General features: G+C 45.5%; 1 pseudogene; it reads left to right on the forward strand.

Annotated features, from left to right (window-relative positions):
* The window catches only part of LOC139240463 (putative nuclease HARBI1 pseudogene), a 397,365-nt pseudogene that overhangs the window by 78,990 nt on the left and 295,377 nt on the right, over positions 1 to 22,998 (forward strand).

Here is a 22,998-nt window from a genome sequence, read left to right on the forward strand (position 1 = left end):
GAGACCAATTGCTTTTGCTTCACGCACTCTCAGTGCCAGTGAGAGTAATTATGCGCAAATTGAAAGGGAAGCTTTGGCATTAATTTTTGGAGTCAAGAAGTTTCACAAATACTTGTATGGTCGTAAGTTTACCATTGTTACGGACCATAAGCCCCTAACAACAATTCTCTATCCAAAGTCCCCAATTCCAACATTAGCTGCAGCCCGAATGCAGAGATGGGCTTTGATTTTGTCTGCATATACATATGATATTGAATATCACAGTAATGCTGATGCAATGTCTAGATTGCCTTCCCCATCACAAGTTACACCCGATAGGGAAGAAGTGTTTTATTTTTCATACATTGATGAACTGCCAGTCACAGCTGAAGAGATTGGTAAAGCAACCAAACGTGACCCATTGATGTCAAAGGTGTATGGGTATATTGCAAATGGATGGCCAAACCAGGTAACAGACAAAGATACACATCCATTCTTCATTCGTAGGAATGAATTATCAGTCGATAAAGATTGTATCATGTGGGGTGCAAGAGTGGTTATACTAAATAAATTCAGGTCCAAATTATTAGGAGACCTCCATGATCAACACCTGTGCTTGACCAAGAGTTTTGCACGCAGTTATTTATGGTGGCCAGATCTTGATAAAGATATAGAGTACATCGTGAGTCAGTGTACGACATGTCAATCGGTAAGCAAGCAACCACCACCAGTACCATTACAGCCATGGAAATGACCTCCCAGGGTGTGGCAAAGGCTACATATTGATTTTGCTGAGTTAGAAGAACAACAATTGTTCATTGTGGTTGATAGCCATTCGAAGTGGGTTCAGGGGTTTCCAATGTGGAAAATAATAACAAGTAAAACATTGGACATTTTATGAAAATTATTTTCTTCATTTGGCCTCCCTGAAGAGATTGTTTCGGATAATGGACCACAATTTCATTCAGAAGAATTTGCACAATTCACGAGCAGAAGTGGTGTGAAACATACCATGGTTCCACCGTACCATCCTGCTTCGAATGGTGCAGCAGAGCGCACTGTACAAATTGTAAAACGTGCCCTCATAAAACAAATGTTAGATCCAAATCCAAGAAAACAACAGTTATCATTGGATCACAAATTGGCTAATTTTTTGATTACATATCAAAATACTCCTCATACAACTACTGGTAGAACACCAGCAGAGTTGTTTCTCAAACGACAGCCACGAACCAGATTCTTGTTCTTAAAACCAAATTTGGCACAGTCCGTAGAAGAGACACAAGTAAGACAGAAAGAGAATCATGATAGAGGTAGAGTAAAAGAGAGAAGTGTGAAATTAAACCAGAAGATGAGAGTGAAGAACCATCACCATAAATGGGTAAAGTGGTTACCAGGAAGAGTGGTGAAGATATGTGGTCCTCGCACATATTTGGTAAAGATGTTTGATAATGGACAGGTTAGGTTTGTTCATATTGATCATATTTTACCTACAGCCATGGAAGGAGTTGAAGGTGGGAATGATTCAATAATTTCTGACTCATCACATAGTTTTGATACACCAGTAGCAAATCCTAAATCCAATGTACTGGAAACAAATCCAGGAGAGAATCGGAATGAAAGTCTGAGTCCGAGTCAAGAAAACAAAGAGCCTGAAGTTAGAGTGAGTTCAAATGAAAATCAAGGAAATTCCGTGGAGGAAAACGTTCCTCGGGATGAGCCTCGAATGAGTTTAGATTCAACACCATGTTTGGAAGGTTCTGTTCGAGAGCGAAGGTATCCTCCTCGAAACAAGTGGTCAAGTTAGATTTGTAAATATGGAAAAAAATAAGTTTATATCCTGTGTTATGTATAAACATGAAAGTTATGTATGATATTTGTTATAATAATTTCTTCATTAAGGAGGGAGAAGTGTAATGTCTGTAAGCTGGTAATGTTTGTAGCTCCACACTGTGGATGTGGACGTATTGTGTACTGCAACTGCAGAGTTAATAATAAACAGAACCAGGCAGATTTCAGAGGCTTCCGAGAGAGCTGCCTGCCATGTAGGAAGCTGTGTGTGCTGTGCTCTGTAAATATATCACAGTACCGCTGCTGCCGAGCCGTCCTAAGGGCGTCATCAGAACGCACACCGCCGATGTGCCCCCCCCGAACATGAAATTCCGTGCTGAAAATCTTGCTCCTGTCGCTCGGTGCCACCGACAGCTTTTTCTGATGGTGCACTGTGCTTGCAGTGCTTGTAAAATGGCGGTGCAGTTGCCATTAAAGGGGAAGACCTACTGTTGCGACGACCATCTTATTTGTTTTTGTCGGCCCCTGCCAGGTCGGGCCATAAATTATACCTCCGGGTTCGGCCGGGCAGCCAACAGACAGCCTGGCACCCCATCTTGAAACACTCCCTCGTGGCCCAGTGGATCTAACTTAAAGAATCGCAGAGCTCGCAGTGGCTCTCCCCTTTAAGTGAAGGGGAGAGGTGTGGTGACGCGCCAGCGTGATGACGTCATCAGTGCTGATGAGTGACAGCGGCGGACACTCTACCTGCCCCTCACCTCCGCCCCTCTACTTATTGAACTTCCACTTTCCACCGCACTTCCGCCCCCATTATGACCGACTTTCGGGCCACTCGGGGGAAAAAAAAGCTAAAGAGCGGAATTTTGCGCAAGAGGCCACCACATCTACCGCGGCGATGAAAACAGTCGAAACACGTTAGGTGCGCTGCGTTTTTGGTGGGGGTGGGGACAATTTTGGCCCCAAATTACTCGGACACAAATCCTCTTGTAATAAAGGCCAACATACCATTTGCTTTCTTAATTGATTGCTGTTCCTGCATGTTAACTTTCAGTGATTTGTGTACAAAGCCACCCAGGCCCCTCTAAATACTAACATTTCCCAATCTCTCACCATTTAAAAAATACTCTGCTTTTCTATTTTTCCCACCAAAGTGAATAGTTTCACATTTCTCCACATTATATTCCATTTGCTATTTTCTTGCCCACTCACTTAGCCTGCCTATATCCCCTTGATGCCTCTTTGCATCCTCCTCACAACTTACCCACCTAGCTTTGTGTCATCAGCAAACTTGGATATATTAAATTTGGTTTAAATTGTGAATAGCTGGGGCCCAAGCACCAAACCTTGCATTACCCCACTAGTTACAGGCTGCCAACCCGAAAATTACCCATTTATTCCGATTCTCTGTTTTCTTCCTTAACCAATCCCCAATCCCATGATAGGCACAGAGGGAAGCTGTAGGCTTATCTAAAAGGGAGTTAAGCCTGGGACAGCGGCAAGAGAGTATGAAGTTCGAAAAATAATGAACTAGCCTAATCACTGCCTGCTAGTCCACTTTGCTACAGGAGTACTATTTTACCAGTGCCAGGGACATGGCTAACTGTGTTGGGAATTCTTCTGAGAATTTTTTTCAGAATCTGATTTACAATCAGGAGGCTCTATCTGGGAGATTCAATTTTTTGTTTAATCATAAAATTAGGATATGCCTTTCATGACTGAGACGGTGAAGAAATCCCTTCAGAACTCAGAGCGCGAAGTAGTGACTATCAAGAAGCAGGTGGAAGGGCTGACCAAGGAGTATGATCAGCTACTGGAGCAACCCTGCAAACTGCAGGTCAATACCACTAGGGTAGCAGCTCACACTTAATCCATTACATTCCATGTTGGGGAATGACCTTCATGAATATCTGCCCCTTTGTTAAGCTGCTCTGATGATTCAGTGGGATGGCTGCATTGTACGGTGCCATAATGAGCCACATGGACCAGGATGATTCCGGGTTACATCTTGTGTCTGCTGAGTTAGCTGATCTCAGCTAGGTTGTTCGTAGGTTGTGTGGGACGTGAGAGCTACAATTGATCTCAGTTCCAGTACGGGGCAAAAAAATAACTGCTGATCATTATCTGACCTCTGCTGGAAAATGAGTGGTTCTGGGCAACAAGGTGAGAACTGAACTGCATTCGGCTGTGATCTCTCCACAATACAGTCACTTACAAATCTCTGGTGCACTTCACATACAAACATCAGAGCATTAGATGGCAATACATAGCGAGAGTGTCTCGGCTCATGTGACTTATGGTAGGGACATTGCAGTTTGCCAAACATTTTTACACAGAGCTTTGTGAAGCTGTGAAATGCCCTACATGGGTTAGTGATTGAAGGAAAGACCATTTAAGAGTAGGTTAGATAGCTGTTTAAAGGAAAGGGGGCTAAAGGTATTTTTTTTTAATTCATTCATGGGATCTGGGCATCACTGGCAAGGCCAGCATTTATTGCCCATCCCTAATTGTCTTTGAGAAGATGATGGTGAGCCACCTACTTGAACCGCTGTGGTGAAGGTACTTTCACAGTGCTGTTAGGGAGGGAGTTGCAGGATTTTGACCCAGCAACTGTATATGAGAATAGGATGGGCATATGGGATCAGGTGCTGCTCATGTAGAGGATAATCACCAACATAGATTGGTGTTGATAAATCATTTATTTAACATCCGTAGTAAGTATTTCTGTATTTCAGATGGCATATCATGTTTGCAACATGTGGAGCTTTAGTATAAGTTATAATTTCACCGCACAATATTTGTGAACTTCTGCAAAATTAACATTATTAATGTATTTGGATTCATGCACTTCTGCATGACTGGGATCATGTAACTGATATTCTAGTCATATGTTTGCTGTAGTCAGATGCTAAATGTTTTTTTGTATCAAAGCCATTCCACCAAATAAAGAATGGTTCATTTTATCACCAAAGATTCAGAAATAGCCAAGCAAAATTAGATAAATGTAACGGATTTCAGATTCTGTGCCAAAAAATCAAAACCATCAGTACTGAGCGCAAAAATGAATGACTTGAACATTCTCAAAAATATATGTATATGCTAGTTAATTAAAAAATAAATGTAACTTATTAAATATGAAAATGTTTTCTTTACTTGCATCTGATTTATGCCAGCTCCAGCACAGCATAACAAAACTGGCACATGCTGTTGGATCCCACAGCTGTATTTTTTATGTTGGGAAGCATTCTGATCCACATTTGTTACAACCTTAAAGAGTAGGTTCAGGAGTTGGCATTACTTGGAAGTAGGGAATTATTTTGAATTTGAAATAGGTATGAAAATGGTGCCTAATATTTCCTTTATTTCTATCCTTGTACAGTGAGTGGGGTTAGATCAAGGAACTGAGTGAATTGCAGCGGTTGATGCTGAACATAATGAATCATTGTATGCTTTCAACGTACTTTTACAAGTAAGTGATCTTGCAGCATTAGTTCCTCTGAGCCTGGATCCAGTTACTAATATGAGGACTGCATTAGTATTTTGCAGAGGCAAACAGTATTGTATGAATGATATTTGACTGAGTCACTTTCTGCTGAATATTTCTCCTTTTATATAGTAGGAACTAGAGTAATCATATAGTTCAATAGACGTGCCAGTGGTCAAAGTGTTGTAACGTTCCGGGTCAGAGAACTGAATAATTTGAATGTCGATTCTCATCTATAACCAAAAAACATTGAAATTTTCCCTATTCTCCCGAAAAGTCAGACAAGGGCTAGTTTCCATTTAAAAATAATTGAAACAGCTGATTTTCTTTGGAAGGAGAAACATAGGGACATAAGAACAAGAGACTGCCATTTAGCCCCTCAAGCCTACTCCACCATTCAATTAGATCCAGGCAGATTTGCTCCTCAACTCCATTTACCCACCTTTGACACTCTTACGTAAGAAAAATCTACTGATCTCAGTCGTGAAAATTTAACTTGATTTAGCATGCACAGCTTTTTGGGGGAGGGTTCCAGATTTCTACTAGTTTCCATCTGGAAAAACTACTTCCTGATTTCATTTCTAAATGGCCTAGCTCTAAGTTTAAGATTATGCTCTTTTTGTTCTGGATACCCAACCAGAGGAAATAGTTCTCTGTATCAATGTTCCTAATAATTTTTGGGGCCCGCACAGCCCCTTTAACAGCTCCATGGCCCAGTCAAAAGTCCTCGCATGCATGGTTCTTTCAATTTAAAAGCTGGCTCACCGGCTGCGCGAGACTGGCCACACGGCTTAAAGGGAACATTGTTCTGTATTTACCCGATCGAAACCCTTAATCACTTTAAACACCTCGATTAGATCACCTCATCCGATTACCTAAGAACATAAGAACATAAGAATTAGGAACAGGAGTAGGCCATCTAGCCCCTCGAGCCTGCTCCGCCATTCAACAAGATCATGGCTGATCTGGCTGTGGACTCAGCTCCACTTACCCGCCCGCTCCCCGTAACCCTCAATTCCCTTATTGGTTAAAAATCTATCTATCTGTGATTTGAATACAATCAATGAGCTAGCCTCAACTGCTTCCTTGGGCAGAGAATTCCACAGATTCACAACCCTCTGGGAGAAGAAATTCCTTCTCAACTCGGTTTTAAATTGGCTCCCCCGTATTTTGAGGCTGTGCCCCCTAGTTCTAGTCTCCCCGACCAGTGGAAACAACCTCTCTGCCTCTATCTTGTCTATCCCTTTCATTATTTTAAATGTTTCTATAAGATCATCCTTCTGAACTCCAACGAGTAAAGACCCAGTCTACTCAATCTATCATCATAAGGTAACCCTCTCATCTCCGGAATCAGCCGAGTGAATCGTCTCTGTACCCCCTCCAAAGCTAGTATATCCCTCCTTAAGTAAGGTGACCAAAACTGCACGCAGTACTCCACGTGCGGCCTCACCAATACCCTGTATAGTTGCAGCAGGACCTCCCTGCTTTTGTACTCCATCCCTCTCGCAATGAAGGCCAACATTCCATTCGCCTTCCTGATTACCTGCTGCACCTGCAAACTAACTTTTTGGGATTCATGCACAAGGACACCCAGGTCCCTCTGCACCGCAGCATGTTGTAATTTCTCTCCATTCAAATAATATTCCCTTTTACTGTGTTTTTTTTCCAAGGTGGATGACCTCACATTTTCTGACATTGTATTTCATCTGCCAAACCTTAGCCCATTTGCTTAATCTATCTAAATCTCTTTGCAGCCTCTCTGTGTCCTCCACACAACCCGCTTTCCCACTAATCTTTGTGTCATCTGCAAATTTTGTTGCACTATACTCTGTCCCCTCTTCCAGCTCATCTATGTATATTGTAAACAGTTGTGGTCCCAGCACCGATCTCTGTGGCACACCACTAACCACCATTTCCAACCCGAAAAGGACCCATTGATCCCGACTCTGCTTTCTGTTAGCCACCAATTCTCGATCCAAGCAAATACATTTCTTCTGACTCCGCTTACCTTTATCTTCCGCAGTAACCTTTTGTGTGGCACCTCAACGAATATCTAAATACACCACATCCATCGGTACACCTCTATCCACCATGCTTTTTATATCCTCAAAGAATTCCAGTAACTTAGTTAAACATGATTTCCCCTTCATGAATCCATGTTGCGTCTGCTAGATTGCACTATTCCTATCCAGATATCCCGCTATTTCTTCCTTAATGATAGCTTCAAGCATTTTCCCCACTACAGATATTAAACTAACCGGCCTATAGTTACCTGCCTTTTGTCTGCCCCCTTTTTTAAACAGAGGCGTTACATTAGCTGCTTTCCAATCCGCTGGTACCTCCCCAGAGTCCAGAGAATTTTGGTAGATTTTAACAAATGCATCTGCTATAACGTCCGCCATCTCTTTTAATACCCTGGGATGCATTTCATCAGGACCAGGGGACTTGTCTACCTTGAGTCCCATTAGCCTATCCAGAACTACCCCCGAGTGATAGTGATTATCTCAAGGTCCTCCCTTCCCACATTCCCGTGACCAGCAATTTTTGGCATGGTTTTTGTGTCTTCCACTGTGAAGACCGAAGCAAAATAATTGTTTAAGGTCTCAACCATTTCGACATTTCCCATTATTAAATCCCCCTTCTCATCTTCTAAGGGACCAATATTTACTTTAGTCACTCTTTTCCGTTTTATATATCGGTAAAAGCTTTTACTATCTGTTTTTATGTTTTGCGCAAGTTTACTTTCGTAATCTATCTTTCCTTTCTTTATTGCTTTCTTAGTCATTCTTTGCTGTCGTTTAAAATTTTCCCAATCTTCTAGTTTCCCACTAACCTTGGCCACCTTATACACATTGGTTTTTAATTTGATACTCTCCTTTATTTCCTTGGTTATCCACGGCTGGTTATCCCTTCTCTTACCGCCCTTCTTTTTCACTGGAATATATTTTTGTTGAGCACTCTGAAAGAGCTCCTTAAAAGTCCTCCACTGTTCCTCAATTGTGCCACCGTTTAATCTGTGTTCCCAGTCTACTTTAGCCAACTCTGCCTTCATCCCACTGTAGTCCCCTTTGTTTAAGCATATTTCGCTCGTTTGAGACACTGCTTCCTCACCCTCAATCTGTATTACAATTCAACCATACTGTGATCACTCATTCCGAGAGGATCTTTTACTTGGAGATCGTTTATTATTCCTGTCTTATTACACAGGACCAGGTCTAAGATAGCTTGTTGCCTTGTAGGTTCTGTAACATACTGTTCTAAGAAACAATCCCATATGCATTCTATGAATTCCTCCTCCAGGCTACCCCGTGCGATTTGATTTGACCAATCGATATGTAGGTTAAAATCCCCCATGATTACTGCCGTTCCTTTTTCACATGCCTCCATTATTCCCTTGATTATTGTCCGCCCCACCGTGAAGTTATTATTTGGGGGCCTATAAACTACGCCCACCAGTGACTTTTTCCCTTTACTATCTCTAATCTTACCCACAATGATTCAACATTTTGTTCATTAGAGCCAATATCGTCTCTCACAACTGCCCTGATATCATCCTTTATTAACAGAGCTACCCCACCTCCTTTCCCTTTATGTCTATCTTTCTGAATTGTCAGATACCCCTGTATGTTTAATTCCCAGTCTTGGCCCCCCTGCAACCACATTTCTGTAATGGCCACCAAATCATACCCATTTGCAATGATTTGTGCCATTAACTCATTTACTTTATTTCGAATGCTGCGTGCGTTTAGGTAGAATGTTTTAATACTAGTTTTTAAACCATGATTTTTAGTTTTGACCCCTGCTGCAGCCCCTTTATATTCATACATATTGTCCCTTCCTATCACCTTGTGGTTTACACTTACCCCAGTGCTACTCTGCTCTGTTGCCTCTTGCCTTTTGCATTCTTTCTTGGGGTCCTGTTCATCTGAGCTCTCACCCACTCTAACTAGCTGAGAGCCCTCTCCTGGGTTCCGAATACTTTTTGCATTGAGGCACCGAGCTTTCATGCTTGCCTTTTTATTCCACTTTGACCCTTTAGAATTTTGCTGTACAGTGGCCCTTTTGTTTTTTGCCTTGGGTTTCTCTGCCCTCCACTTTTACTCATCTCCTTTCTGTCTTTTGCTTTTGTCTCCATTTTGTTTCGCTCTGTCTCCCTGCATTGGTTCCCATCACCCTGCCATATTAGTTTAACTCCTCCCCAACGGCATTAGCAAACACTCCCCCTCGGACATTGGTTCCGGTCCTGCCCAGGTGCAGACCGTCCAGTTTGTACTGGTCCCACCTCACCCAGAACCGATTCCAATGCCCCAGGAATTTGAATCCCTCCCTGCTGCACCACTGCTCAAGCCACGTATTCATCTGAGCTATCCTGCGATTCCTACTCTGACTAGCTCGTGGCACTGGTAGCAATCCCGAGATTACTACTTTTGAGGTCCTACGTTTTAATTTAGCTCCTAGCTCCTTAAATTCGTCTCGTAGGACCTCATCCCTTTTCTTACCTATATCATTGGTACCAATGTGCACCACGACAACTGGCTGTTCTCCCTCCCCTTTCAGAATGTCCTGCACCTGCTCCGAGACATCCTTGACCCTTGCACCAGGGAGGCAACATACCATCCTGGAGTCTCGGTTGCAGCTGCAGAAACGCCTATCTATTCTCCTTACCATTGAATCCCCTATCACTATCGCTTTCCCACTCTTTTTCCTGCCCTCCTGTGCAGCAAAGCCAGCCACGGTGCCATTAACTTGGCTGCTGCTGCCCTCCCCTGATGAGTCATCCCCCTCAACAGTACTCAAAGCGGTGTATCTGTTTTGCAGGGGGAAGACTGCAGGGGACCCCTGCACTACCTTCCTTGCACTGCTCTTCCTGCTGGTCTTCCATTCCCTAGCTGGCTGTGGACGCTTCACCTGCGGTAAGACCAACTCGCTACACGTGCTACTATTGAATGCCACAATATAGATTTGGGATGATTTGCCTCCCTATTTTCTCTCCTTTTCTGTGAGGAACATTCTGAACTCAGCATCTTCCCACATTAGTGCAGTTGAGATGGGGAATTACCATGCATTTTTCCACTCCTGGGCACTGGAAGTTGGTGTCCAACGTGTTACGGCCATAGTGCGGATTTCGTTCCTACGGGGCACAACGGACATGATTTTTGTAGCGTGACAGCTGCAGGAAAAATGCAGGGAACAGCACCAGCCCTTATACATGGCCTTCTTTGACCTTACAAAGGCCTTTGACACTGTCAACCGTGAGGGTCTATGGAGTGTCCTCCTCCATTTCGGATGCCCCCAAAAGTTCATCACCATCTTCTGCCTGCTCCATGACGACATGCAGGCCGTGATCCTTACCAACGGATCCATTACAGATCCAATCCACGTCCGGACCGGGGTCAAATAGGGCTGCGTTATCGCCCCAACGTTCTCAATCTTCCTCACTGCCATGCTCCACCTCACAGTCAACAAACTCCCCGCTGGAGTGGAACTAAACTACAGAACCAGTGGGAACCTGTTCAACCTTCGCCGTCTCCAGGCCAGGTCAAAGACCATCCCAACCTCTGTTGTCGAGCTGCAGTACGCGGATGACGCCTGCGTCTGCGCACATACAGAGACTGAACTCCAGGACATAGTCAACGTATTTACTGAGGTGTACGAAAACATGGGCCTTATGCTAAACATCCGTAAGACAAAGGTCCTCCACCAGCCTGTCCTCACCGCACAGCTAGTCATCAAGATGCACGGCGAGGCCCTGGACAATATTGACCTCAATATTGCGTGACAAGTTTGCGCAATCATGGTACATGCTTTGTTGATGCTGCTTGCCCGCGACGTGATCATGGAGGTCAGGGTGACAAGAGAGAGCCTTGTTTTGAGCGCCCTTTTCATGAGCAGCTCGGCTGGGGGATCTCTGGTGAGCAAGTGGGGTCTGGTGCGGTAGCTGAGCAGAACTCGGGACAGTCGGGTCTGTAAGGAGCCTTCCGACACGCATTTCAAGCTTTGCTTGATGGTTTGAACTGCCCGTTCTGCCTGGCCATTGGATGCGGGCTTGAACGGGGCTGATGTGACGTGCTTGATCCCATTGCGGGTCATGAATTCCTTGAATTCAGCACTGGTGAAACACGGCCCATTGTCGCTGACTATGACATCTGGCAGGCCGTGTCTGGCAAACACGGCTCATAGGCTTTTGATGGTGGAGATGGATGTGCTTTCAGACATTATTACACATTCAATCCATTTTGAATAAGCATCCACAACAACCAAGAACATTTTGCCTACAAATGGGCCCGCATAGTCAACATGGATCCTGGACCACGATTTGGAGGGCCACAACCACAAATGCCTCTCTGGGTGCATTGCTCAGTTGAGAGCAAGTGTTGCACTGGCGCACGCATGACTCTGAATCTGAGTCGGTGCCGGGCCACCACACATGGGATCTGGCTATGGCTTTCATCATTACAGTGCCTGGGTTGGTGCTGTGTCGGTCGTGTATGAACGTTTCTCTGCCTTTCTTGGGCAAAACCACGTGATTACCCCGCAAAAGACAGTCCGCCTGTAATGACATTTTGTCTTTGCGTCTGTGGAATGGCTTAATCTCTTCCTGCATCTTCATTGGGACGCTAGACCAGCTCCCATGGCGTACACAATTTTTTACCAGGGACATTAAAGGATACTGGCTGATCCAGGTCCTGATCCGGCAGGCCACAATGGGTGACTTTTCGTTTTCGAATGCATCCATCGCCATGAGCAAGTCTGCAGGCTGTGCCAGTTTCACCCCGGTGGTGGGCAATGGTAGCCGACTGAGAGCATCAGCGCGGTTCTCTGTGGTGGATTACATAGTTGTATGCCGACAGCGTGAGCACCCATCTTTGGATGCGGGCAGAGGCATTGGTGTTAATCCCTTTGCTCTCTGAGAATAGCGATATGAGCGGCTTATGGTCAGTTTCTAGCTCAAACTTGAGACCAAACAAATACCGGTGCATTTTTTTCACCCCGTAAACGCCAGAATTTCTTTTTCAATCATGCTGTAGGCCCTTTCGGCCTTGGACAGACTCCTGGACACATAGGCGACCGTTTGCAAAATCCCCAATTCGTTAGCCTGTTGTAACACACACCCGACCCCATATGACGACGCATCACAAGCTAGCACTAATCGTTTACATTGGTTATACAGGACAAGCAGTTTGTTTGAACATAACAGATTTCTGTCTTTCTCAAAGGCAGACTCTTGTGAATTCCCCCATACCCAATCGTCTCCCTTGCGCAGTAGCACATTTAGGGGTTCTAACAAGGTGCTTAACCCGAGTAGGAAATTACCAAAATAGTTGAGGAGTCCCAGGAAAGACCACAGCTCCGTCACGTTCTGTGGTCTCGACGAGTTCTTGATGGCCTCTGTCTTGGCGTCGGTGGGTCTGCAGCAATTCTTCTTCCCAAGAACTCGATCTCTGGTGCCAGGAAAACACACTTCGAGCATTTCAACCTGAGTCCCACGCGATCTAGCTGACTTAGAACCTCTTCCAGATTCTTCAAGTGTTCGATGGTGTCCTGACCTGTGACCAGTATGTCGTCCTGGAAAACCACGGTGCGTGGAATGGACTTTAGCAGGCTCTCCATGTTCCGTTGGAAAATTGCCGTGGCCGAACGAATCCTGCACGGGCATCTGTTATAGATGAACAGAAATTTGTGCGCGTTGATGCAGGTGAGGCCTTTCGAAGATTCCTCCAACTCCTGCTTCATGTAGGCCGACGTCAGGTCCAACTTGGTGAATGCCTTTCCTCCAGCCAGGGTCGCAAATAGGTCGTCTGCCTTGGGTAGCAGGTACTGGTCCTGTAGCGAAAAACGGTTAATCGTTACTTTATAGTCCTCACAAATTCTGACCGTGCCGTCACCTTTGAGTACCAGGACAATCGGATTGGCCTACTCGTTGAATTCCACCGGCACGATGATGCCTTTTCGCTGCAACCTGTCCAGCTCAATTTCCACTTTCTCTCGCATCATATATGGTACCGCCCGTGCCTTGTGGTGGATGGGTCGTGTACCAGGAGCCAAGTGGATCTGCCCTTTTGCCCCTGAGAAACTTCCAATGCCTGGCTCGAACAACGATGAAAATCTGCTCAGAACCTGGGCATATGAGGCGTCGTCGACGGACTAAAGCGCTCGGTTGTCGTCCCAGTTCCAGCGGATTTTTCCCAGCCAGCTTCTGCCGAACTATGTGGGGCCATCCCCGGGCACGATCCATAGTGAGAGTTTGTGTACTGCTCCATCATAGGAGACTTTGACTTTTGCGCTGCCAATTACAGGGATCAGCTCTTTGGTGTAAGTTCTTAGCTTGGTGTGAATGAGGCTGAGCTTGGGCCTGTGTGCCTTGTTGCACCACAGCCTTTTTGCTCATTATGGACTGACTCGCACCCGTGTCCAGTTCCATGGATACTGGAATTCCGTTCAGTTCAACTTTTAACATAATCGGTTGACATTTCGTGGTTAAGGTGTGTACCCCGTACACTTCTGCCTCCTCGGTTCAAGTCTCTAGTTCAGCCTGATCCACCATGGATCGACCTTCCTCTGCAACGTGGTGGTTTGCAGGGTTTGCAGCTCGCCTGCACATTCGCTGGTGGTGTCCCATTGTTCTGCAGCCGTTGCGCGCATAATGCTTGAAGCGGCATTGATGGGCCCAATGATCACCTCCACAACGCCAGCAAGGTGTTAACCGCCTTGCATTAACGATTGATGGCGGACTCTTGGTCATCTGAGGTCGTGCAGCAGTCAGCACGTACGTTCTTCCATGTATATCCCTGCTCGAAAACGACGTTACTTTGTGCGCAGTACTAGCCGAAACCTCTTTTTGCTGCGAAATTTGTTTGGTGTTATTGCTGGTGGACATAAATGCCTGGGCTATCATTATGGCTTTCCTCAGATTTGCGAGGGATTACCTCATGGCCAATGCCAACACAAAAAAGTCTCTTAGCATTTGTTCAAGGAATCCATCAAATTTGCAATGTCCTGCAAGGCGCCTTAGTTCGGCGACGTAGCTTGCCACTTCCTGGTCCTCCGACCGTTGACATGTGTAGAACCGATACTTCACCATCAAAATGCTTTCCTTTGGATTTAGGTGCTCCTGGACCAGCGTACACAACTCTTCATAGAATTTGCTTGTTGGTTTTACCAGAGCTAGAAGATTCTTCATGAGGCCAAAGGTTGTTGCCCCACAGACGGTAAAGAGGATCGCTCTTCGTTTGGCAGTGTTCTCGTTCCCTTCCAGCTTGTTGTCTATGAAGTATTTGTCGAGTCTCTCCACGAAGACCTCCCAATCGTCCCCTTCTGAGAACTTCGCCAGGATACCAACAGTTCTTTGCATTTTCGTGTGGTTGTTTGTTACCTCATCGCCAATTATTATGCTCAGAATAAAGAATGAAACTAAGTACTGTATGCAACGAGTAAGTGTGACCTTAGCTCCTTTAATTAGACTCCAGAGTGCCCGTACAGCGTGGGAAGCCCGCTTATATACATTGCTCCCAAGGGATGCTGGGATCCATTGGGTCTCCAACAGGTAGGCCCTCTGATGGCAGGCCTCCCACGCTGTACCGGCACTCTGGAGTCTAATTAAAGGAGCTAAGGTCACACTTACTCGTTGCATACAGTACTTAGTTTCATTCTTTATTCTGAGCATAATAATTGGCGATGAGATAACAAACAACCGCACGAAAATGCAAAGAACTGTTGGTATCCTGGAGAAGTTCTCAGAAGGGGACGATACAGGTTGCCAAGGGTTAAATACATAACACTTTTTAGTTCAGTTTTTTTTCAAAAGGGAGTGTTACCATTCACTTACACCTGTTTGGTCATTTAAGTAAGTTTAGCCAGTTAGCCAGCGAAAAGTTACTCCAAATTAACTTAGGCCAGCGTATGTGTCCACTTTTGTACACTTAGAAAAACCTTGCGGAGATTTAAGAAATCAGCGCAGGTAGCCAGAGATAGGTGGGGGGAAGGGAAGTTAGAGGATTTTCCAAAGCACTAAACACCTTCACAACAACATTAAAGAAGCATAAGTACATTTAAAGCACTAAGCACTAAACAAAGCAGTACATTTAAAGCACCAAGCACTAAACAAAGCCCTAAAAGTAATAAACAATTAATTAACAAATAAAAAATAAAAGGAACCCTGCACCTAAAGCACCAAGACCAAAGTAATAAGCAATCAATCAATCAATAACAAATAAAAAATAGAAGTCCTATCTTTATGTGAAGGGAAGGCAGTGGGCCGCCAATGAGGGAGCCCATTCAGCCAGGGCTGGGGCGGTAAGATGCACACCGGGAGGCTAGGCTCAATGTGGCATTGGTGAAGGCGGGTGTGGGGAAGGGGGAAGGGGGAGGAGAGGGGGGAGAGTGGGGAGGCCTACCCACCCGACAGCCAGGGAAGGTGCGTCGGAGGCCATTATAAAATCATCCAGTTGTTTGTTTGAATGCGTGTATCGTGATATTCGCAGGAAAATTTCACAATGCAACTGGGAGGGAAATTTAAATTGATGTGTAGGCTGGCCCCTGTTACCTTCAATTACTCCCTCTTTGATTGATTTTCCATTCCGCTGCCCTGATCGCTCCCTTGCTGCTTGATTTTCTATCCCACTGCCTGGAGTCACTTCTTACCTAGTTCCTTCTCTAGGGAGCCCATTTGGCCAGAGCTAGGGGCGGCGTGCTTCGGGCCCCTCCCACACAGCGTGCAGAGATTCAGGGGCGAGGAGCTACTGCACATGCGCGCACATTCTAGCGCGCATGTGCAGAGGTCCCGGCACTGTTTTCAGCGCCGGGACCTGGTTCCGCTCCCCCACTGGATGTGGTGCGCTACGCCGAGCTGGAAGACATCTTGAGGAGCTGGGAGAATTCGTCAGTAAGTTTTAGGCGTGCTTTTTGTTGCAGAATGCTCCGTTCTAGGCGTCGGGGCAAACTTGTGCGCATCATTTCTGGTTTGGGGATCCTGCTTTGTGCAAAATGCTCGTCATGTTTACCTACATAATAACAATGACTGCATTTCAGAAATTAATTCATTATCTCTGAAGTGCTTTGGGATGTTTCTGATAGATATAAGCAGGTGCAGCATAAATGCAGATCTTTCCAGTATTTTTTGTTTATTTTGTAGCCATCGTCTTGATTTATAGTCGTCAGAAGCAGATTATCCTCTTTCAATCAATTTTTGATCATTCAGCTATGTTGTTTGCATGTGGGTGATTGAAATGAATTGCTATTAGTTTTATTGAAGGTTTATGGGACCCTGTAAGTGAGCTTATATTATAGTACAATGCAGTATTTATAAAACCATTAGTATAACCTATGGTCTGTTCAAAAACAAACATTTTTAAGAGTGAAAATTTTCCTGATTGCTACTCTAGGATAATATGTGTAGTATTGTGATTATTCTTTTATGATCACATTTGGAAATACATGGTGTGGAGGGGGCAGCGCAAAGAGTCAATGTTAAATGAGGAACTTCAATTGAAATCAGCGTTCTGTTGGGAAGAGAGATTTCTCTGGTTAAGATCATTCAAACTGTGACTCAAACAGTTTCAGGAAGAAATTAAGATTAATTGTCTTACAGTTATGACAAGATAGGATGCTGTCCTAGTAATGTATTAGCATTATTTACAGATCTGATCAACTAACAATTAGTGAAACTGCTGTTATGTGTGTACAAGCCACATCTCTTTTATTTTAGTTTGTTTATCTTGTTCCGATTTTGTTACCAAGAAAATATGAATTACAGCATTCAGGAGGTATTTTTTCAAATGATACAGGCAATAGAAATAAGTATTTTCAAACAACCCAATTTGAGATAGTTTGAAAAAGTAGGTCATGGGGCATAGTCTAAAATAGGACTGGGGAGCATAGTCTAAAAATTAGAGCCAGACCTTTCAGGAGTGAAATTAGGAAACATTTGTACACACGAAGGTTGGTAGAATTTTGGGACTCTCTTCCGCAAACGACAATTGATGCTGGATCTATTGTTAATTTTAAATCTGAGATTGATAGCTTTTTGTTAACCAAAGGTATTAAGGGATATGGGGTTAGATCGCAGGTCAGCCATGATCTCATTGAATGGCAGAACAGGCTCGAAGGGCTGAATGGCCTACTACTGTTTCTATAAGATGAGTACCTTCTTGGAACATTACAAAACTTGTACAGCTGAATCCTTAACTTTAAATATCACAGAATATATGAGTCACATATAATCACGTCTCGATCATTGGGCTCAATTTTGCCCAAAGCTGTTTTTTGGCGTATTGTCAGAGTTACACCCGTTTTTATAGGCCAGAACTACTTCAAAAATAAATGTGCCAAGTTTCCCCGCTGTATTTTTCAAAATTGGCACCGTGCAGCCTATCCAATAACCTCGGGGGTGGGGTGGTGGAGCCTACTGTCTGCGCCGAAAAAACGATGCTGCTCCTTCTGCGCATGTGCAAAAAAAAGAATGTTTTTGATGTGATTTCTATGGGCGCGTATGCATAGTACAGCTCCCGGTCTGCAATCGGCCATTTTTAAAGAGCCAGTTGTGTGTGTGAGCATGTTGAGTGCTGTGTGAGAACTGTAATTATCATTTGAAAAATCGGAGATGCAATACAAGATGAAACATGGCACTAGGATCAAGAATTTCTTACAGGATGAAGTGGAGACACTAGTTACTGTGATTGAGGGCAGATGGCAGGAGCTGGACACCAGCAGAGAGAGGTCACATAAAAGTTCCACCAAAGAAATTAGGAAATGCTGGAACCAACTTTACAAGATTACTGTGCAATGGTGACCACCCCGAGGTCTGAAGGGCAGTGCTAAAAGAAATGGCAGGACCTTGGTTTAGCAGTTAGTGTAAGTAATATTTTCATTTATTCAATGGATTTACAATTATAAATGTGACCATCTATATATGTCCCACCCAGCAAAAAGACATCCTCTCTTAAAAAAATTATATTTTCATCTTTGCAGAGGAAAGTGGCACACAACAAACGAGAAAGAACTCGAACAGGTGGAAGCCCAGCAAACCTGCACCCACTGACCCCCATGGAAGAGAAGATTGCTGCTTTGATGGGTCCTGCCTAGAGAAAAGCAACCACCACTGCACAAGCTGGGCCCACACCCGAGGGAGAGGGTATGTCCTGCAAATTCCACAGTCTGGCTTTGCTAAATGTTAAGTACTGCACGGGCTAGCCATGCTTCGGTATATGGGGATGTCTCCATCAGCTACGCTTCGGTTGATGCAGTGTGCTATCATTCATCGTGGTCCTTCAAATCAGCCTGCTGCCTGCGCTGTGTGAGCCTACTCATGCACCTTCCTCATCTGCTAACCATTTGTCTGTTCTGTTATATTTTGCAGAACTTGAGGCCAACCCTCACGATGCAGAAGAAGGTTCAGACGAGGACGAGCCTGAAGAGGAGAACATCTTCCAATCCCACCTTCCAGACCAAGAACATGGGGGTGAACTGTTTTACTGACTTTGAAGGAGGTGTAGGTGCTGCCCATTGAGCTGCCAGCCCTTTCCCTGACTAATGGTTTGAGTGTTGGTGGGACATTCCATGGTTTCCCACTGTCCGAGGCTGGGGATTCCATTGGGGTGCAGCGAGGCACACCCAGGGCCCCACCGTCCGAGGCTGCGGGTCCCACTGGGATGCTGCGAGCTACATCCAGGGTGAGGAGGGGAAGGAGAGCTCAACCGTGATCTCTTGAAGTACAGGATCGAACAGATGTTGTTCAGATGATGGCAATGAGTGCGGAGAGCATTGACCTTACATGATCACTCCTGGACACCATCAGTGGGGTGGGTGACTGTCGGGAGAAGTAACAACACTTTCATGAGAAATGGAAACACTGTCCGGGAACATGAGGGAGGGAATATCTCAGTCAGCTGAAACCATTTGATGCACATGAGGGAGAGAATATCGCAGGTAGCTAATATGCTGTTAATGAACATGAGGGCGGGAATGTCATAGGTAGCTGATCCGCTGTCAGTGAACATGATGGAGGGAATGTCGCAGGGAGTTCAAACACTCTCTGAACATGAGGGAGGAAATATTGCAGGTAGTTGACACACTTTACCTCAACATGAGGGAGGGCATGTCACAGGTAGGTGAGACACTGTCGGCGAACATGAGGGAGGGAATGTTGGAGGTAATTGAGACACTATCAGGGCACATGAAGGAGGGAATTTTGGAGTTAGCTGCTGCAATAAGGGAACATGCCCAGACCCCGCGCCCATTGATAGAATCAACTGCCGCTCCCACTCCAATCCCCAGACCAGCCTCTGAAGGGCCCCAAGCCGGGCCCCCTCCACATTGCTGCCTGCTCCCCCGCCCCCGGCCTGTCCCCCCGCCTGCACCCACCCCCACCCCCCCCCATCAACAGGTACGCATTACCTGAGATGTTACAAAGAATAAGCTTGGTACCAACCCGAGAAACACTGTGCCACCGCCTGTGGGCAGGGGTGGTGGAGTCACCAAACGCGGTGGGTGATCTTAGAATAAGGTGGAGGAGAGATGGGTGCAGGCTTTCTTTGCTGTTACTGTTATTATTTTTATTGTTACTGTTGTAACTGTTGTTATCAAATTAAAAGTTTTTTGTAAGTTATATAAATTTACAAGTTTAAAAGTTAGTAAGTGATCTTAAAGTTTGTAAGTGATCTTAAGTGAAAACTTTAAAGTTTGATATAAGAATATGTTTATTAAAGTTAAGTTAAGTACAAACAAATATTTCTTAAACTTTTGAATAAAATATATTTAAAATTATAACTGCGCCATTTACTTTATTTGTTCCATTATTAGCACAACTTTTGGAACTCAAGAAGAATCATTTCCATTATTTGTTCCATTATTAACACAACCTTTGAAGTAAACAAGAATCATTTCCATAATTTGTTCCATTAACACAACACAACATTACGGAACAGGTCCAAACAGTAAACATGGTCTCTGTGGAATAGTTGCCGCTGAGCCTTCAGACAGCAAAGCGTTCATGGATAAGCTGCTGGCGCAAGGCTCGAGCAATCATTAAAGGGGCATAATGGCCCGCCCTCCTCCGTCATCATGCTCTGGGTTCAGGTAGTTGCATAGTTTCCTCGTCCTCCTCCTCCTCCTCGTCATCTGCATTTTCCTTAGCATTATCATCAGCCACTCTCACCTCAGGTGGGTCTTCTACTACCATCTGCTGCTGCGTCATGATGGCTAAGTTATTCAGCATGCCGCACACAACAGTGAACTGACCGACAATCTCAGGAGAGTATAACAAGTTGCCTCCAGAGTGGTCCAGGCATCGGAAACGCTGTTTCAAGATGCCAATGGACCTCTCTATTATGCTGTGCGTCGCAATGTGCAACATGTTGTATTCCCAGTCAGCTTCTATCTGGTTTACGCGTAGGGGCGTCATGAGCCAGGTGGCCTTTGTCTCCCAGTAGCCAGGTCTGCCCTTCTGCCTGCTGCTGAAACATGGCAGATATAACGCTCTTGCGTTGAATGAACGCATCATGGGTGCTCTCCGGGTATCTGGCATCAACTGATATGATGCGATGCATGTTGTCACACACGAGCTGCACATTAATGGAGTGGAAGCCTTTTCTGTTCCTGTACATCTCGGAATCCTCCAAAGGTGCTTGCAAGGCGATGTGGGTATAATCAATGCAGCCCTGTACCTTGGGAAAGCCAGCAATCCTGGTGAAGCCCACAGCCCTGTTACGCATTGCCTGGGTGGTTATGAGGAACTTTATGTAGTCATTCCTCCGGGCATATAGTGCAGCAGTCACCTGCCAAATGCAGATATGTGTTGCATGTTGAGAAATGGCGCACACATCCCCAGTTGTAGCTTGGAAGGATCCGGATGCATAGAATTAAAGTGCAGCTGTAAAGTTTGGTCATCCTTAGCAACAGCATGGCAATGCTCGATTCCAGCCATTCTGGAGGTCAAGGATCACCATGACATGCGCAGAAGAGGAGACAGAGAGAGAGGGAGCTCAGAGGGACTGAAGGCATGGCTGGGTGTGGTACGGTTGCTTTGGGAGGAAGGAGAGAGATTTTAGAGCTTCACAGCAAGTAGGCAAACAAAACGTTGCTGTTACCAGCCACATATTTGACTGAATTTGCCCTATAATGGAGGGAGAGGAGGAGGCATCACAACACACTGTGGAGACTGACGCTGGAGAGAGCAGTGAGATGGGAGAGGAGCACATTGGAGGCCGTAAAAGAGCCAGGAGGTTATCGGACGAGGCAAATGTCTCCCTCCTGCAGGAGGTCGAGTTCTGCTGGGCTGTTTTGACACAGGGAGGGTGTGGGAAGCCCACCCCAAAGGCCTACCAGAGGATATGGACCGAGATAGCAGAGGTGGTCTCGTCGGCGACCAACGAGGTGCGTGAGGGCAACCAATGCCACAAATGATGGAACGACCTTGTGGGATCCGCAAGAGTAAGTATTACATTGATTTACATGTACTTATGTATTTATATAATTTGATTTGTAACAGTCATGAGTGACTATCAGCAGATGTCTTGCACTTTTACCAGGAATGTTTTACTCAAAAGCCTGCGGTTACGGTGTGCGTCTTTAGGTAAAAAATGATAATAATCATCATAATCATGATTACATCTGTTGGTTATGTGTTGTATCAGTGTCTGTGACAGTACCTAGCAATGATATCACGCAATGATCTCATGCCATGTCATCTTGTCATCTTTTGCAGAATAAGCTATCGACGATGAGGTCCATGCAGAGGTGAACGGGTGGGGGGCCACCAGTCCCCAGCGACATCACAGATATGGAGGAGCGAGTGCTAGCACTCATGGGGAAGCACACCCGGACAGCCACGGACGCATCTGCAGACCCTGAAGTGATGCCACGTGAGTAAAGCTTACACCATTGCATGATCTAAAGTCAATAGTAGCCAAACCAACTCATATCCGACCAATCATATATGATAGATGATTTCTAAAAGTGTCATAGAAATAATGCTGGCCTAATGAAAATCATTACAATGCACAATGTGTTGATGGTCATGAAATGTGATGCCTGCGATGATTTTGAGAGCGGTAGTGCTTTTGTCGTGCATATGCTGTGTGTAGCACTGGACTCACCTTGTGACCCTAGCACCCCCTTCTCCTCTAACAACCTCATTTGTGTCTTGCAGCTCTTGGTGCTGAGGAGCTCCGATTGTCGCCTGTCAATCCGCTGGGTCTGTTCTCGACGAATGAGAGCATGGACTTCGAAGAACCTGCATCGCCACGCTCCAGAACCCATTCCACCCCAAGGCCAAATATTGGTCCTCCGGTAATTCCTGCCTCCACTCTGGAGGTGCCGGCCCCAAGCAACTCTCCACAGGGCACCCTATTTGTCCCCAGGACGGCGTTGACCCTGCGGAGGTCTCGTGGACACGGCAGGACTATTCCACGAGCGCGACATGACAGCGGAGAGATGGTACAGTTGTCCAGGAGGACTGTAGACATTGATGACCAGCTCATCAAAGCTTTGGGGGGCATATCCCGACACCTGGCCACCATGACCGAGTACATTCCGCGCATGGCGGAGTCCCTGGATGCGATAGCCAGGAATACTGATGCCACAGCCCTCCCAGGGTCCCAGAGTGCGGCACTCCGCCCCTAGGTTCCGCACCACCATTACGAATGACAGATGAGAGCAAGGACCAAGATCCTGCTTCTGCATCAGAGAATGTTGCCCCCTTGGCACCCCCCGCTCCCGTACCCGTGCAACGACCGCATCTGCCTTCATCCCCC

Source organism: Pristiophorus japonicus, chromosome 2 (genome assembly GCF_044704955.1).
Source record: "Pristiophorus japonicus isolate sPriJap1 chromosome 2, sPriJap1.hap1, whole genome shotgun sequence".
Classification (NCBI taxonomy): Eukaryota; Metazoa; Chordata; class Chondrichthyes; family Pristiophoridae; genus Pristiophorus; species Pristiophorus japonicus.